This window comes from Pseudophryne corroboree, chromosome 1, assembly GCF_028390025.1.
Source record: "Pseudophryne corroboree isolate aPseCor3 chromosome 1, aPseCor3.hap2, whole genome shotgun sequence".
Taxonomy (NCBI): domain Eukaryota; kingdom Metazoa; phylum Chordata; class Amphibia; order Anura; family Myobatrachidae; genus Pseudophryne; species Pseudophryne corroboree.
The window spans coordinates 502469541-502486309 of NC_086444.1; positions in this window are offsets into that span (position 1 = coordinate 502469541).

Sequence of the window (16769 nt, forward strand, 5' to 3'; positions counted from 1 at the left end):
TGTGAGCTCCCCAATCAGGAGCCAGACTGGGTCATCACAATTAATGCCGTGCAGCTTGCATGCTGCACGGCCAGCACACCATGATACAATCAGCACATCATGATACAATTAGAACAGACCCAGCAACGGGGAACGCGGCCCGAACGTGGCGTCCCCGTTGCTAGGGTCAGAGCGGCTCCGTGCGCCCGGCGTCTAGCGTTGCCAGGGAGCCGGCGGCTGTACGTGCACGGCGTCCCTGGTTGCTAGGCGCCGGGCCGCACCGACGAGCGGACCCCGGCGCCTAACAGTACCCCCCCCTTGAGGAGGGGTCAAGGAACCCCTAAAGCCAGGTTTCTGAGGAAATTCTCGAAAAAATGCCCTTTTGAGCCTCGGGGCATGAAGATCCTCATCCAGGACCCAAGACCTTTCCTCTGGCCCATAACCTCTCCAATGTACCAAAAAATAAAGCCGACCCCGGGACAACTTGGAATCGAGAACCTTCTCTACCAAGAACTCCTGCTGACCCTGTACATTTATAGGTGATCTCCCCTGAGATATTTTACGAGGAAATCTACTGGACGAAACATATGGTTTCAGCAATGAGCAATGGAAGGTATTTCCGATCCGTAAAGTTTTTGGTAAACGTAACCGGAAAGCAACTGGATTGACTTTTTTGATAATGTGAAATGGTCCAATAAATTTAGGACCCAATCTGGCTGAGGTTTGTCGAAGTTTAATGTTGCGAGTCGACAACCACACCTTATCTCCTACTTTAAAAGTGCACGGCCGCCGGAGCCTGTCAGAAAATCTTTTTTCCCGGAATACCGCTTTTCTGAGAGCCAGGTGCACTTTTCTCCAAATAAGTTTAAGATGAGAGGTCAGGGCCAGTGAGGAGACAGAGGAATGTTGAAAAAATGAATTAGCTCTGGGGTGAAAACCAAAAACTGCAAAAAATGGAGACACATTGGTGGAAGAATGACAGGCATTATTATAAGCAAACTCCGCCAATGGAAGAAACTCCGACCAGTCATTTTGGAGTTTGGCCGAGTACAAACGCAAATATTGTTTTAGAGATTGATTAACTCGCTCAGTCTGCCCATTGGATTGGGGATGATAGCCGGACGTTAAAGATAACTTCATCTTTAATGAAGCACAAAAAGACTTCCAAAATTGTGCAATGAATTGTGGACCCCGATCAGAAACAATATCAGTGGGTAAGCCATGGAGTCTGAAAACATGGCGGAGGAACAAGACTGCCAATCCCTGGGCAGATGGCAATCGGGGAAGAGCAATGAAATGGGCCATTTTGCTAAAACGGTCCACTACCACCCATATGACTCGACATCCGGCTGACAGAGGGAGGTCCACCACAAAATCCATGGAGATATGCGACCATGGCCTAAGAGGAACATTCAAGGGCATAAGTTGACCGATGGGTAAAGAACGGGGAACTTTATGCTGTGCACAGACCTGACACGAAAATACAAACTCTTTAATGTCTTTGGAAAGACCAGGCCACCATACTGAGCGGGAGACTAATTCCAAAGTCTTAGCGATTCCCGGATGCCCGGCAACTTTGCTATCATGAAACTCCGTCAAAACAGTTGCTCTCAAAAACTCAGGGACAAAAAGACGACCAGCAGGAGTATTTCCAGGAGCTTGATGTTGAAGCAGCTTTAACTGGGTAAATACATCCTGTGTGAGGCCTGCCCGAATGGTTGAGGACGGCAGTATGGGAGTAACAGGACTGTTGTCTTGAACTGGAAGAAAACTGCGTGACAGGGCATCTGCCTTAGTATTCTTGGAACCTGGCCTGAAGGTGATAATGAATTTGAAACGAGTAAAAAATAAAGCCCAACGAGCCTGCCGGGCATTCAGTCGCTTAGCTGATTCAATGTATTGAAGATTTTTGTGATCAGTCAAAACTGAAATAGTATGAGTCGCTCCTTCAAGCCAATGTCTCCACTCCTCGAAAGCCCATTTAATAGCCAGCAATTCCCGGTTACCAACATCGTAGTTGGATTCTGCAGATGAGAATTTCCTGGACATAAAGGCACAAGGATGTAATTCAAGGGAATCCGGATCCTTCTGAGATAGGATAGCCCCCACTCCAACCTCCGAGGCATCAACCTCAACAATGAAAGGCAATTCTGGGTTGGGATGTCTGAGGACAGGGGCTGAGACAAAGGCTTGTTTCAAGGCCTGAAAAGATAACTCAGCTTCACGTGACCAATTGGTAGGATCTGCTCCCTTCTTAGTTAGTGCCACAATGGGAGCAACTAGGTCAGAGAAAGAGTGAATAAATCTTCTATAGTAGTTCGCAAACCCTAAAAAGCGCTGAATTGCTTTTAAGTTGGTGGGTTGCGCCCAACTAAGGATGGCTTGGAGCTTCTTTGGTTCCATACAGAATCCCCGAGGGGAAATAATGTACCCTAAAAAGGATACCTCCGTAACATGAAATTCACACTTCTCCAGCTTGGCATACAGGTGATTTTCACGTAATTTTTTTAGAACTTGACGCACCTGGGTAACATGTTGTTCTACAGAATCAGAATATATCAAAATATCGTCTAAGTAGACTACAACGAACCTTCCAAGAAATTCACGGAGCACATCGTTAATGAGATCCTGGAAGACTGCCGGAGCGTTAGACAGGCCAAATGGCATGACCAGATACTCATAGTGGCCTGACTGAGTACTGAATGCCGTTTTCCACTCATCCCCTGACTTGATTCTGATGAGGTTATATGCTCCTCTCAGGTCAATCTTAGAAAAAATCACAGCCGAACGTAGCTGATCAAAGAGGACAGAGATCAGCGGCAGAGGGTAAGTATTCTTTACTGAGATTTTATTCAAAGCTCTAAAATCAATGCAGGGTCTGAGAGAACCATCCTTCTTCTCTACGAAGAAGAAACCTGCACTTAAAGGGGATTTGGATGGCCTGATAAATCCTTTCCCAAGGCTTTCTTTCACATACTCATTCATGGCCACAGTTTCAGGACCAGACAATGCATATAACCTTCCTTTAGGCAACGTGGCACCAGGAATTAGCTCAATGGCACAATCATAAGGCCTATGGGGAGGCAGAATATCCGCATTGCCCTTGGAAAATACATCAACAAAATCCTGGTATTCCACAGGAATGGGTGCGGGAACGGCGGCAGCTACTCGGATAGGAAGCGTAATACATTCTTTATTACAGATGGTACCCCATTGTAAGATCTCCCCCGACTGCCAATCAATGATGGGATTATGAAAGGCCAGCCAAGGGTGACCCAGAACCACAGGAACTGCTGGACAATGGGTAAGGAAAAACTCAATCTTTTCAGAATGTGAGCTCCTACCGAAAGTAAAACAGGAGGTGTATAGAGAGAAATAACCCCATTGGACAAGGGACTCCCATCTAAACCATGCATGGTGACACACCTACCCAAGGTTAACTGAGAAATACCTAAGGCCTTGGCCCATGTTAAATCCATAAAGTTCCCTGCAGCTCCACTGTCCACAAAAGCAGAGACCGAGGAACAGAGGCTGCCAAAGGAAACTTTAGCAGGAACTAACAGTAAATTATTTGAGGAGATAAGCTGCAGACCAAAGTGAACCCCCTCACAACTCACTTGGTCGGGAAGTTTCCCGACTTGTTCGGACAACTACGGGCAAAATGTCCCTTACCTCCACAGTATAAACAAAGACCAGAATTTTGCCTCCTGGTTCTTTCTTCAGGAGACAATTTGGAGAGACCTATCTGCATAGGCTCCTCCATGTCCACAGGGATGGAAAAAACACAAGGAGTAGACCCGACAGACGCTCCTTTTTCAGCCCTCCGCTCTCTGAGCCGACGATCTATCTTAATAGAGAGCTCCATGAGTTTATCGAGAGTCTCAGGAGCGGGATACTGAAGGAGACTGTCTTTAATAGATTCAGATAAGCCGAGGCGAAACTGACTGCGCAGGGCTGGGTCATTCCATCCACAGTCGTTCGACCAACGGCGAAACTCCGTACAATAAATCTCTGCGGGATTCCTACCCTGTCTGAGAGCACGCAACTGACTCTCAGCGGACGCCTCTCTATCAGGGTCGTCATACAGTAGCCCTAACGATTTTAAAAATGCGTCTACAGACAATAAGGCTGGATCGTCTGTCTTTAAACCAAAAGCCCAGGTCTGAGGATCCCCCTGAAGCAGAGAAATAATAATTCCAACCCGCTGAGCCTCCGTACCTGAGGAGACTGGTCTTAAACGAAAATAAAGTTTACAAGACTCTTTAAAATTAAAAAACTGTTTTCTATCCCCAGAAAAACGGTCAGGCAGATGCATCTTTGGTTCAGGAATGACCCTCGGGGAAGTCCGTAACAGATCTTCCTGTGACCTCACCCGGAGGGACAGATCCTGAACCATCTGAGTAAGTTCTTGAATCTGACTAACTAGAAGCTGGCCAGGATTTGGCCCAACACCGGTGGGATTCATGAGGCCGACAAAAATCTCCCAACTGAATAAGTAAAAAAAAATCAACTCCTGTTAATTTTAATTTTTTTTTTTTTGTCTGGCCGGTGATAATGTTATGATTCCCGTACTCCAGACCAGAGGAGATCTAATGGCAGAGGTCTGAGTACTGGGAAGATTTGCTGGTTGTGGGAGCAGGAGAGCCTAGTAACCCCTGGCGCCCTAACTCCGTTGTCTCGCCCGTGTTATCAGAAATCCCCTGCGAGACTATGGTTGCTTGAGCCCATGGCAGCCGCGTTCGAAGGGCGGATTATGTCTGCCCAACCCCGATGCCCCCTCAGGTCTTAATGGGAGACAAAGGGAAATCCGAGACAGGGTGATAACAAGGGGCCCTCTGACTAAGCAACCAGGCCAGGGGTTACAAGCTAACTAACTTAAACCAAGGTATGTGCGGACTAGCCGCCAGGGAAAAGGACAACCAAAGATCCACTGATCCGTTACTCCTATCCAGCACCGCTGGATACCAGAGTGGATCTGTGGGAGCGGAATCCTCCGCAAAAGCTCCAGAACACAAATAAACTAAATAATAAACAGTAAGCGGACAAGCCGCAACACACGGCTGCGCCGCGACTCACGAACACCACAGGATGTTAAAGGTGCTCGGTCAGACTCCAGGAATAGATGACAAATATCCGAGTACAGGACCACTGAGGACAGGAACAACCGGATAGAGCAGGACTGGAAACTCTCTGCAACTGACAAAGGCAAACAGGAAGCTATCACCGGCGTCTGTGAGAAGTCCAAAGGGTGCTTATAAGTGTGAGCTCCCCAATCAGGAGCCAGACTGGGTCATCACAATTAATGCCGTGCAGCTTGCATGCTGCATGGCCAGCACACCATGATACAATCAGCACATCATGATACAATTAGAACAGACCCAGCAACGGGGAACGCGGCCCGAACGTGGCGTCCCCGTTGCTAGGGTCAGAGCGGCTCCGTGCGCCCGGCGTCTAGCGTTGCCAGGGAGCCGGCGGCTGTACGTGCACGGCGTCCCTGGTTGCTAGGCGCCGGGCCGCACCGACGAGCGGACCCCGGCGCCTAACACAGGTGAGGCACTGCCTCACCTGTCATAGATTTTTTACTCCAGAGTTTTGACTATAAAAATGATTAGACTAATACAAAGAAGATATTTATAAGATATTTGTTTGTATTCTTCATATACTTTATATAATCAAAACACTGACATATACCGGAGTATGACAGGAAAGGCTCTGCCTTTACCTGCATTTGAAAGCAGGTAAAGGATTGATTGATGAATCATTTGATTAAGACAATTAAATTTGATTCATGGCCTTGCAAAAGATAGAATACTTTGTTTTGCAGCAACTGAGAAGAAAAACTGCCATAATAGAATACATTGTCAATTGCCAAGGATTCCTGAAAAGGGTTGAAAGAGAAGCCAAGAAAATTAATAGTTGTACTGTAGTTCTGCCAACTCAAAATCACCATGTCTTATTACACTAACAAATTTTAGGAGGCTGACCTTCTGGCCATACTACCCCCCTCCCCATTTTAATAATTGGGTAATACACCCCTGAAGTACGGATGTGTCCTTTTAAGTCTTTGCTGCATTTGGCATCGGGCATAGTTTAGTGCACTCATTTCTATAGACAGCGGGTGCTTGCATATGCACACGCCCGCTAACTCCACTGACTGTCATATCTACAGGTAGCAAAATAATATCTTCCCACTAGCCATGCTAATGAACTTCTCCAGCCTCCTTTTTATTAGAGATGAGCGCCTGAAATTTTTCGGGTTTTGTGTTTTGGTTTTGGGTTCGGTTCCGCGGCCGTGTTTTGGGTTCGAACGCGTTTTGGCAAAACCTCACCGAATTATTTTTGTCGGATTCGGGTGTGTTTTGGATTCGGGTGTTTTTTTCCAAAAACACTAAAAAACAGCTTAAATCATAGAATTTGGGGGTCATTTTGATCCCAAAGTATTATTAACCTCAAAAACCATAATTTACACTCATTTTCAGTCTATTCTGAATACCTCACACCTCACAATATTATTTTTAGTCCTAAAATTTGCACCGAGGTCGCTGTGTGAGTAAGATAAGCGACCCTAGTGGCCGACACAAACACCGGGCCCATCTAGGAGTGGCACTGCAGTGTCACGCAGGATGTCCCTTCCAAAAAACCCTCCCCAAACAGCACATGACGCAAAGAAAAAAAGAGGCGCAATGAGGTAGCTGTGTGAGTAAGATTAGCGACCCTAGTGGCCGACACAAACACCGGGCCCATCTAGGAGTGGCACTGCAGTGTCACGCAGGATGGCCCTTCCAAAAAACCCTCCCCAAACAGCACATGACGCAAAGAAAAAAAGAGGCGCAATGAGGTAGCTGACTGTGTGAGTAAGATTAGCGACCCTAGTGGCCGACACAAACACCGGGCACATCTAGGAGTGGCACTGCAGTGTCACGCAGGATGTCCCTTCCAAAAAACCCTCCCCAAACAGCACATGACGCAAAGAAAAAAAGAGGCGCAATGAGGTAGCTGTGTGAGTAAGATTAGCGACCCTAGTGGCCGACACAAACACCGGGCACATCTAGGAGTGGCACTGCAGTGTCACGCAGGATGTCCCTTCCAAAAAACCCTCCCCAAACAGCACATGACGCAAAGAAAAAAAGAGGCGCAATGAGGTAGCTGTGTGAGTAAGATTAGCGACCCTAGTGGCCGACACAAACACCGGGCCCATCTAGGAGTGGCACTGCAGTGTCACGCAGGATGTCCCTTCCAAAAAACCCTCCCCAAACAGCACATGACGCAAAGAAAAAAAGAGTCTTTTTACTGATATTTGGTGTTTTGGATTTGACATGCTCTGTACTATGACATTGGGCATCGGCCTTGGCAGACGACGTTGCTGGCATTTCATCGTCTCGGCCATGACTAGTGGCAGCAGCTTCAGCACGAGGTGGAAGTGGATCTTGATCTTTCCCTAATTTTGGAACCTCAACTTTTTTGTTCTCCATATTTTATAGGCAGAACTAAAAGGCACCTCAGGTAAACAATGGAGATGGATGGATTGGATACTAGTATACAATTATGGACGGACTGCCACGGTTAGGTGGTATAAAAAAACCACGGTTAGGTGGTATATAATACAATTATGGATGGACGGACTGCCTGCCGAGTGCCGACACAGAGGTAGCCACAGCCGTGAACTACCGCACTGTACACTGGTTGATAAAGAGATAGTAGTATACTCGTAACAACTAGTATGACGACGGTATAAAGAATGAAAAAAAAACCACGGTTAGGTGGTATATATTATAATACAATTATGGTTGGACGGACTGCCTGCCGAGTGCCGACACAGAGGTAGCCACAGCCGTGAACTACCGCACTGTACACTGGTTGATAAAGAGATAGTAGTATACTCGTAACAACTAGTATGACGACGGTATAAAGAATGAAAAAAAAACCACGGTTAGGTGGTATATATTATAATACAATTATGGTTGGACGGACTGCCTGCCGAGTGCCGACACAGAGGTAGCCACAGCCGTGAACTACCGCACTGTACACTGGTTGATAAAGAGATAGTAGTATACTCGTAACAACTAGTATGACGACGGTATAAAGAATGAAAAAAAAACCACGGTTAGGTGGTATATATTATAATACAATTATGGATGGACGGACTGCCTGCCGAGTGCCGACACAGAGGTAGCCACAGCCGTGAACTACCGCACTGTACACTGGTTGATAAAGAGATAGTAGTATACTCGTAACAACTAGTATGACGACGGTATAAAGAATGAAAAAAAAACCACGGTTAGGTGGTATATATTATAATACAATTATGGTTGGACGGACTGCCTGCCGAGTGCCGACACAGAGGTAGCCACAGCCGTGAACTACCGCACTGTACACTGGTTGATAAAGAGATAGTAGTATACTCGTAACAACTAGTATGACGACGGTATAAAGAATGAAAAAAAAACCACGGTTAGGTGGTATATATTATAATACAATTATGGTTGGACGGACTGCCTGCCGAGTGCCGACACAGAGGTAGCCACAGCCGTAAACTACCGCACTGTACACTGGTTGATAAAGAGATAGTAGTATACTCGTAACAACTAGTATGACGACGGTATAAAGAATGAAAAAAAAACCACGGTTAGGTGGTATATATTATAATACAATTATGGATGGACGGACTGCCTGCCGAGTGCCGACACAGAGGTAGCCACAGCCGTGAACTACCGCACTGTACACTGGTTGATAAAGAGATAGTAGTATACTCGTAACAACTAGTATGACGACGGTATAAAGAATGAAAAAAAAACCACGGTTAGGTGGTATATATTATAATACAATTATGGTTGGACGGACTGCCTGCCGAGTGCCGACACAGAGGTAGCCACAGCCGTGAACTACCGCACTGTACACTGGTTGATAAAGAGATAGTAGTATACTCGTAACAACTAGTATGACGACGGTATAAAGAATGAAAAAAAAAACCACGGTTAGGTGGTATATAATACAATTATGGTTGGACGGACTGCCTGCCGAGTGCCGACACAGAGGTAGCCACAGCCGTGAACTACCGCACTGTACACTGGTTGATAAAGAGATAGTAGTATACTCGTAACAACTAGTATGACGACGGTATAAAGAATGAAAAAAAAACCACGGTTAGGTGGTATATATTATAATACAATTATGGTTGGACGGACTGCCTGCCGAGTGCCGACACAGAGGTAGCCACAGCCGTGAACTACCGCACTGTACACTGGTTGATAAAGAGATAGTAGTATACTCGTAACAACTAGTATGACGACGGTATAAAGAATGAAAAAAAAACCACGGTTAGGTGGTATATATTATAATACAATTATGGATGGACGGACTGCCTGCCGAGTGCCGACACAGAGGTAGCCACAGCCGTGAACTACCGCACTGTACACTGGTTGATAAAGAGATAGTAGTATACTCGTAACAACTAGTATGACGACGGTATAAAGAATGAAAAAAAAACCACGGTTAGGTGGTATATAATACAATTATGGTTGGACGGACTGCCTGCCGAGTGCCGACACAGAGGTAGCCACAGCCGTGAACTACCGCACTGTACACTGGTTGATAAAGAGATAGTAGTATACTCGTAACAACTAGTATGACGACGGTATAAAGAATGAAAAAAAAACCACGGTTAGGTGGTATATATTTATATTATAATACAATTATGGATGGACGGACTGCCTGCCGAGTGCCGACACAGAGGTAGCCACAGCCGTGAACTACCGCACTGTACTGTGTCTGCTGCTAATATAGACTGGTTGATAAAGAGATAGTATACAATACTACTAATATACTGGTGGTCAGGCACTGGTCACCACTAGTCACACTGGCAGTGGCACTCCTGCAGCAAAAGTGTGCACTGTTTAATTTTAATATAATATTATTTATCATGTACTCCTGGCTCCTGCTATAACAACCTGCAGTGCTCCCCAGTCTCCCCCACAATTATAAGCTTTATATACAATACATTGATGTGCAGCACACTGGGCTGAGCAGTGCACACAGACTGAGTCACTGTGTGACTGTGTATCGTTTTTTTCAGGCAGAGAACGGATATATTAAATAAAACAAACAACTGCACTGTCTCTGGTGGTCACTGGTCACTGGTCGTCAGTCACTAAACTCTGTCTGCACTCTCTTCTAATCTACAGTATCACAGCAATCTCTCTCTCTCTCTCTCTCTTCTAAATCTAATCTAAATGGAGAGGACGCCAGCCACGTCCTCTCCCTATCAATCTCAATGCACGTGTGAAAATGGCGGCGACGCGCGGCTCCTTATATAGAATCCGAGTCTCGCGAGAATCCGACAGCGTCATGATGACGTTCGGGCGCGCTCGGGTTAACCGAGCAAGGCGGGAAGATCCGAGTCGCTCGGACCCGTGAAAAAAAAAGTGAAGTTCGTGCGGGTTCGGATTCAAAGAAACCGAACCCGCTCATCTCTACTTTTTATATGTACGGGTAGTGATAGTATCGCTCCCTGCTACCTGCACTGGCTGTGTGGTATCCTATGCTCGGAAATGCAGGCGCGTTTGCATTGCAGGCAAAGATACAAGAGGACACATCTGTACATTTGTGACAAGTCGTTGGGGAATTCCTCGAATAGACATGATGGCGTCCCGCCTCAACAAGAAACTTCAGAGATATTGTTCCAGGTCGAGGGACCCTCAAGCAATAGCGGTGGACGCCCTAGTGACACCGTGGGTGTTTCCGTCGGTCTATGTGTTCCCTCTACTTCCACTCATTCCGAAGGTGATAAAGATTGTAAGAAGAACAAGGATTCAGGCGATACTCATTGTTCCGGATTGGCCAAGGAGGGCCTGGTATCCAGATCTTCAGGAGTTGCTCATAGAAGATCCCTGGCCTCTTCCTCTATGGGAGGACCTGTTACAATAAGGACTGTGCGTGTATCAAGACTTATCACGGCTGCGTTTGATGGCATGGCGGTTGAACGCCAAATCCTAGCCCGAAAGGGTATTCCCAGTGAAGTTATTCCCACACTTCTTCAGGCTAGAAAAGAAGTAACGGCAAAGCATTACCACCGTATTTGCAGGAAATATGTGTCTTGGTGTGAACCCAAGAAGGCTCCTACGGAAGAATTTCAGCTGGGGCGTTTGATCCATTTTTTGCAAGCAGGTGTGGATGCGGGCCTAAAGTTAGGCTCTATTAAAGTACAAATTTCAGCCTTATCAATCTTCTTTCAGAAAGAATTGGCCTCCCTTCCAGAAGTTCAGACCTTCGTGAAAGGCATGCTACACATCCAACCTCCATTTTTGTCCCCTGTGGCACCGTGGGATCTTAATGTGGTATTGCAGTTCCTGCAATCTCACTGGTTTGTACCTTTACGTAAGGTTGAGTTAAAATTCTTTACTTGGAAAGTAGTCCTGTTGTTGGCCTTGGCATCCGCAAGGCGGGTATCTGAGTTGGCTGCTTTGTCTCACAAAAGCCCCCATTTAATCTTCCATGCTGATAGAGCAGAGTTGAGAACTCATCAGCAATTTCTACCAAAAGTGATTTCATCATTTCACATAAACCAGCCTATTGTGGTGCCAGTAGCTACTGATGCCTTGGCGGAATCGAAGTCTCTCGATGTGGTCAGAGCTTTGAAAATCTATGTCGCCAGAATGGCACAGATTAGGAAAACAGAGGCTCTGTTTGTCCTGTGGGCTCCCAACAAGATTGGTGCTCCTGCTTCCAAGCAGACTATTGCGCGCTGGATCTGTAATACGATTCAGCAGGCTCATTCTACGGCAGGATTGCCGTTACCGAAATCGGTAAAAGCCCATTCTATCAGAAAGGTGGGCTCATCCTGGGCGGCTGCCCAAGGGTTCTCGGCATTACAGCTTTGCCGAGTTGCTACTTGGTCGGGTTCAAACACCTTTGCGAAGTTTTACAAGTTTGATACCCTGGCTGAGGAGGACCTCTTGTTTGGTCAATCGGTGCTGCAGAGTCATCCGCACTCTCCCGCCCGTTCTAGAGCTTTGGTATAAACCCCATGGTTCTTGTAGCATCCCCAGCATCCTCTAGGACGTATGAGAAAATAGGATTTTAATACCTACTGGTAAATCCTTTTCTCTTAGTCCGTAGAGGATGCTGGGCGCTTTCCCAGTGCGGGATGTATCTGCAGTTTGGTTATGGTTACACTCATGTTGAGTTAAGTTCAGTCAGTCTGTGGCTGATGTTGGTCATGCCGTTGCATGCATTGTTGTTGAATGCCATGTTTTACGGCGTGTTTAAGGTGTGAGCTGGTATGCATCTCACCTTAGTTTAAAAATTAAATAAATCCTTTTCCTCGAAATGTCCATCTCCCTAGGCACAGTTCCTATAACTGGAGTCTGGAGGAGGGGCATAGAGGGAGGAGCCAGTTCACACCCCTTTTAAAGTCTTAAAGTGCCCATGTCTCCTGCGGATCCCATCTATACCCCATGGTTCTTGAAGCATCCCCAGCATTCTCTACGGACTAAGAGAAAAGGATTTACCGGTAGGTATTAAAATCCTATTTTTTCCCTAAATCTAGTCCACAAGCAGAGACATTTTCTGCTTATCATGATCTACAAGCTTACAAGCATTTCAGTTGACTGTAGTGAATATCTTCTCTTGTACATATTACTGGATAATACTAAATATGCTCCATAATTCTGTTTTTTGTTGTTGTGAGGAACCACATTAGCTATGGTGAAAACTGTGTTTCAAATGATCATGTACGGGTCTGGGACTCAGGGTCGACAGCAAAAAGGTCGACACACCTTAGGTCGCCGCCAATTGGTCGACACACCTTAGGTCGACATGGACAAAAGGTCGACAGGAACAAGGTCGACATGGAAAAAGGTTGACATGAGTTTTTTATGTTTTTTTGGTGTCGTTTTCTTCGTAGAGTGACCGGGAACCCCAATTAGTGCACCACGTCCGCTCGCATGGCTCGCATCGCTCGCCATGCTTCGGGCATGGTGCCTTCGCTCCACTACCGCTTCGCTCGGCACAGATTACCGTTCCAATCGTAGTCCACGTGGATCGTTAAGTATGAAAAGGTTCCAAAAAATAAAAAAATCGTGAAAAACTCATGTCGACCTTTTGTCCATGTCGACCTTTTGTCCATGTCGACCTTTTTTCCATGTCGACCTTTTGTCCATGTCGACCTAAGGTGTGTCGACCAATTGACGTCGACCTAAGGTGTGTCGACCTTTTTGCTGTAGACCTGGAGTCCGGATACCTCATGTACAGTATTACAGCAATAACCAATAAAAATGTTTGTCTAAGCAAAATATGCCTTCAACAATGCCCGCCAAAAAAACAATATTATATAATTATATACTTACTAATTAATTTATTATACGCTGCCAGACAAGCAACACAAGACAGCATGATAGGAACAAAGCATGAGCTGGTAAAGGATTGACTTCCTAGTGACAGAAGACCATCACCAATGCCCCCCCAAAATCCAGTCCATAATGAAAAGAAAAGTAGCACAAGATGGAATTGTCCTTACCGTGCAGCAGTCCTTTCCCTCCAGTCTCCTTTGTAAAAGGGCGCATGATCACTAGGAAGGGACTTTTATATGCAATCCAAAATGCAAGATCCAGTGCCAGGAAGATAATGTTTTGCCTCGTTTTGGGCTCTGAACTTGGCGGGAGACCCAAGCTGGATTCAGGACGACTCATAAACCTAACTTCCGGTGTGTTTGGTTTATAGGAAACCAAACCCGCTCATCTCTTATTGCATTTGGCGCATATATGTGTGTATTTTCTTAGGATTACCATCATGTTTCAGATTCCCAGACAGGGGGCGTGACAAGAGAGTGTGGCCAGTAGTGTTTCAACTATTTTATTTCTTAGATACCTCTTTTGTATGCTATCTTCTCTACATATCCCTTTATATTGTGTGCCTATGGCCATTAAAAGGCATTGGATATATAATCCTGGCAGCCAGAATACCGAATATGGCCGCCAGAATGCCAGCAGTGGGGCGAGCGTAATGAAGCCCCTTGCGGACTTGCTGCACTCGCCACACTGTGGGCTCGGGTTCTTGCTGCACAGTGCTGCATGCTGTGGGCTCAGGTTCTATTCCCACGAGTGGGAATAGCACTAGCGCAGCTGCAGGCATTCTGGCAGCCATGATCCCGGCGTCGGTATTCTGACCACCGGGATCATAACTACATCCCCTTATAAGATATATTTGTTCAAACACCCTCTTACCCAAACATGAAATCTGAGCTGCAACTGGCAAATATAGTGACGACCCAACTAAAATTAACAATCAATAATCAAATTATTTTATTAACTAGATTAATGACGTCATAATGCAACACACAATTGCCGTTGGTAAACAAGTGTTAAAATAAATTGTTTTGAGTATGGTAGAGAACAATGGATAGAATGATAATTAACAAAATAAAATAATTTGAAAATAATTTAAAAATCACAGTACCACAAGTTAAAAATCAGGCATACAAATAAAGCATAAAATAAAATGAAATTCTAATTAATGCACCTAGCGCTTCCTCAAGCAGTGGTGAATGAATGAGTTGTCTTCATTTATTTAGAGTAAGGGACTAGTTTTACATAGCACAGTTTTACATAGCAGTAGTGTCACATAGAGATGAGCGGGTTCGGTTCCTCGGAATCCGAACCCGCCCGAACTTCAGCTTTTTTTACACGGATCCGAGCGACTCGGATCTTCCCGCCTTGCTCGGTTAACCCGAGAGCGCCCGAACGTCATCATGACGCTGTCGGATTCTCGCGAGGCTCGGATTCTATCGCGAGACTCGGATTCTATATAAGGAGCCGCGCGTCGCCGCCATTTTCACACGTGCATTGAGATTGATAGGGAGAGGACGTGGCTGGCGTCCTCTCCATTTAGATTAGAAGAGAGAGAGTGAGATTGAGACAGAGATACTTGATTTACTGGAGCTTAGGAGTACTAGAGAGTGCAGAGTTTACTAGTGACTGACCACTGACCAGTGACCACCAGTGCAGTTTTATTTAATATAATCCGTTCTCTGCCTGAAAAAAACGATACACAGTGACTCAGTCACATACCATATCTGTGCTCAGCCCAGTGTGCTGCATCATCTATGTATAATATCTGACTGTGCTCACACAGCTTAATTGTGGGGGAGACTGGGGAGCAGTTATAGGTTATAGCAGGAGCCAGGAGTACATATTATTAAAATTAAACAGTGCACACTTTTGCTGCAGGAGTGCCACTGCCAGTGTGACTGACCAGTGACCTGACCACACTGACCACCAGTATAGTATACTATATTGTGATTGCCTGAAAAAGTTAAACACTCGTCGTGTGACTTGTGTGGTGTTTTTTTATTCTATAAAAAACTCATTCTGCTGACAGTGTCCAGCAGGTCCGTCATTATATAATATATACCTCTCCGGCTGCAGTAGTGATATATATATTTTTTTTTTATATCATTATTTATCATCCAGTCGCAGCAGACACAGTACGGTAGTTCACGGCTGTAGCTACCTCTGTGTCGGCACTCGGCAGTCCATCCATAATTGTATACCACCTACCCGTGGTTTTTTTTTTCTTCTTTATACATACTACATCTCATTATCATCCAGTCTATATTAGCAGCAGACACAGTACAGTACGGTAGTCCACGGCTGTAGCTACCTCTGTGTCGGCACTCGGCAGTCCATCCATAATTGTATACCACCTACCCGTGGTTTTTTTTTCTTTCTTCTTTATACATACTACATCTCATTATCATCCAGTCTATATTAGCAGCAGACACAGTACAGTACGGTAGTCCACGGCTGTAGCTACCTCTGTGTCGGCACTCGGCAGTCCATCCATAATTGTATACCACCTACCCGTGGTTTTTTTTTCTTTCTTCTTTATACATACTACATCTCATTATCAACCAGTCTATATTAGCAGCAGACACAGTACAGTACGGTAGTCCACGGCTGTAGCTACCTCTGTGTCGGCACTCGGCAGTCCGTCCATAATTGTATACCACCTACCCGTGGTTTTTTTTTCTTTCTTCTTTATACATACATACTACATCTCATTATCAACCAGTCTATATTAGCTGCAGACACAGTACAGTACGGTAGTCCACGGCTGTAGCTACCTCTGTGTCGGCACTCGGCAGTCCGTCCATAATTGTATACCACCTACCCGTGGTTTTTTTTTCTTTCTTCTTTATACATACTACATCTCATTATCATCCAGTCTATATTAGCAGCAGACACAGTACAGTACGGTAGTCCACGGCTGTAGCTACCTCTGTGTCGGCACTCGGCAGTCCGTCCATAATTGTATACCACCTACCCGTGGTTTTTTTTTCTTTCTTCTTTATACATACATACTACATCTCATTATCAACCAGTCTATATTAGCAGCAGACACAGTACAGTACGGTAGTCCACGGCTGTAGCTACCTCTGTGTCGGCACTCGGCAGTCCATCCATAATTGTATACCACCTACCCGTGGTTTTTTTCTTCTTCTTTATACATACTACATCTCATTATCATCCAGTCTATATTAGCAGCAGACACAGTACAGTACGGTAGTCCACGGCTGTAGCTACCTCTGTGTCGGCACTCGGCAGTCCATCCATAATTGTATACCACCTACCCGTGGTTTTTTTTTCTTTCTTCTTTATACATACTACATCTCATTATCATCCAGTCTATATTAGCAGCAGACACAGTACAGTACGGTAGTCCACGGCTGTAGCTACCTCTGTGTCGGCACTCGGCAGTCCGTCCATAATTGTATACCACCTACCCGTGGTTTTTTC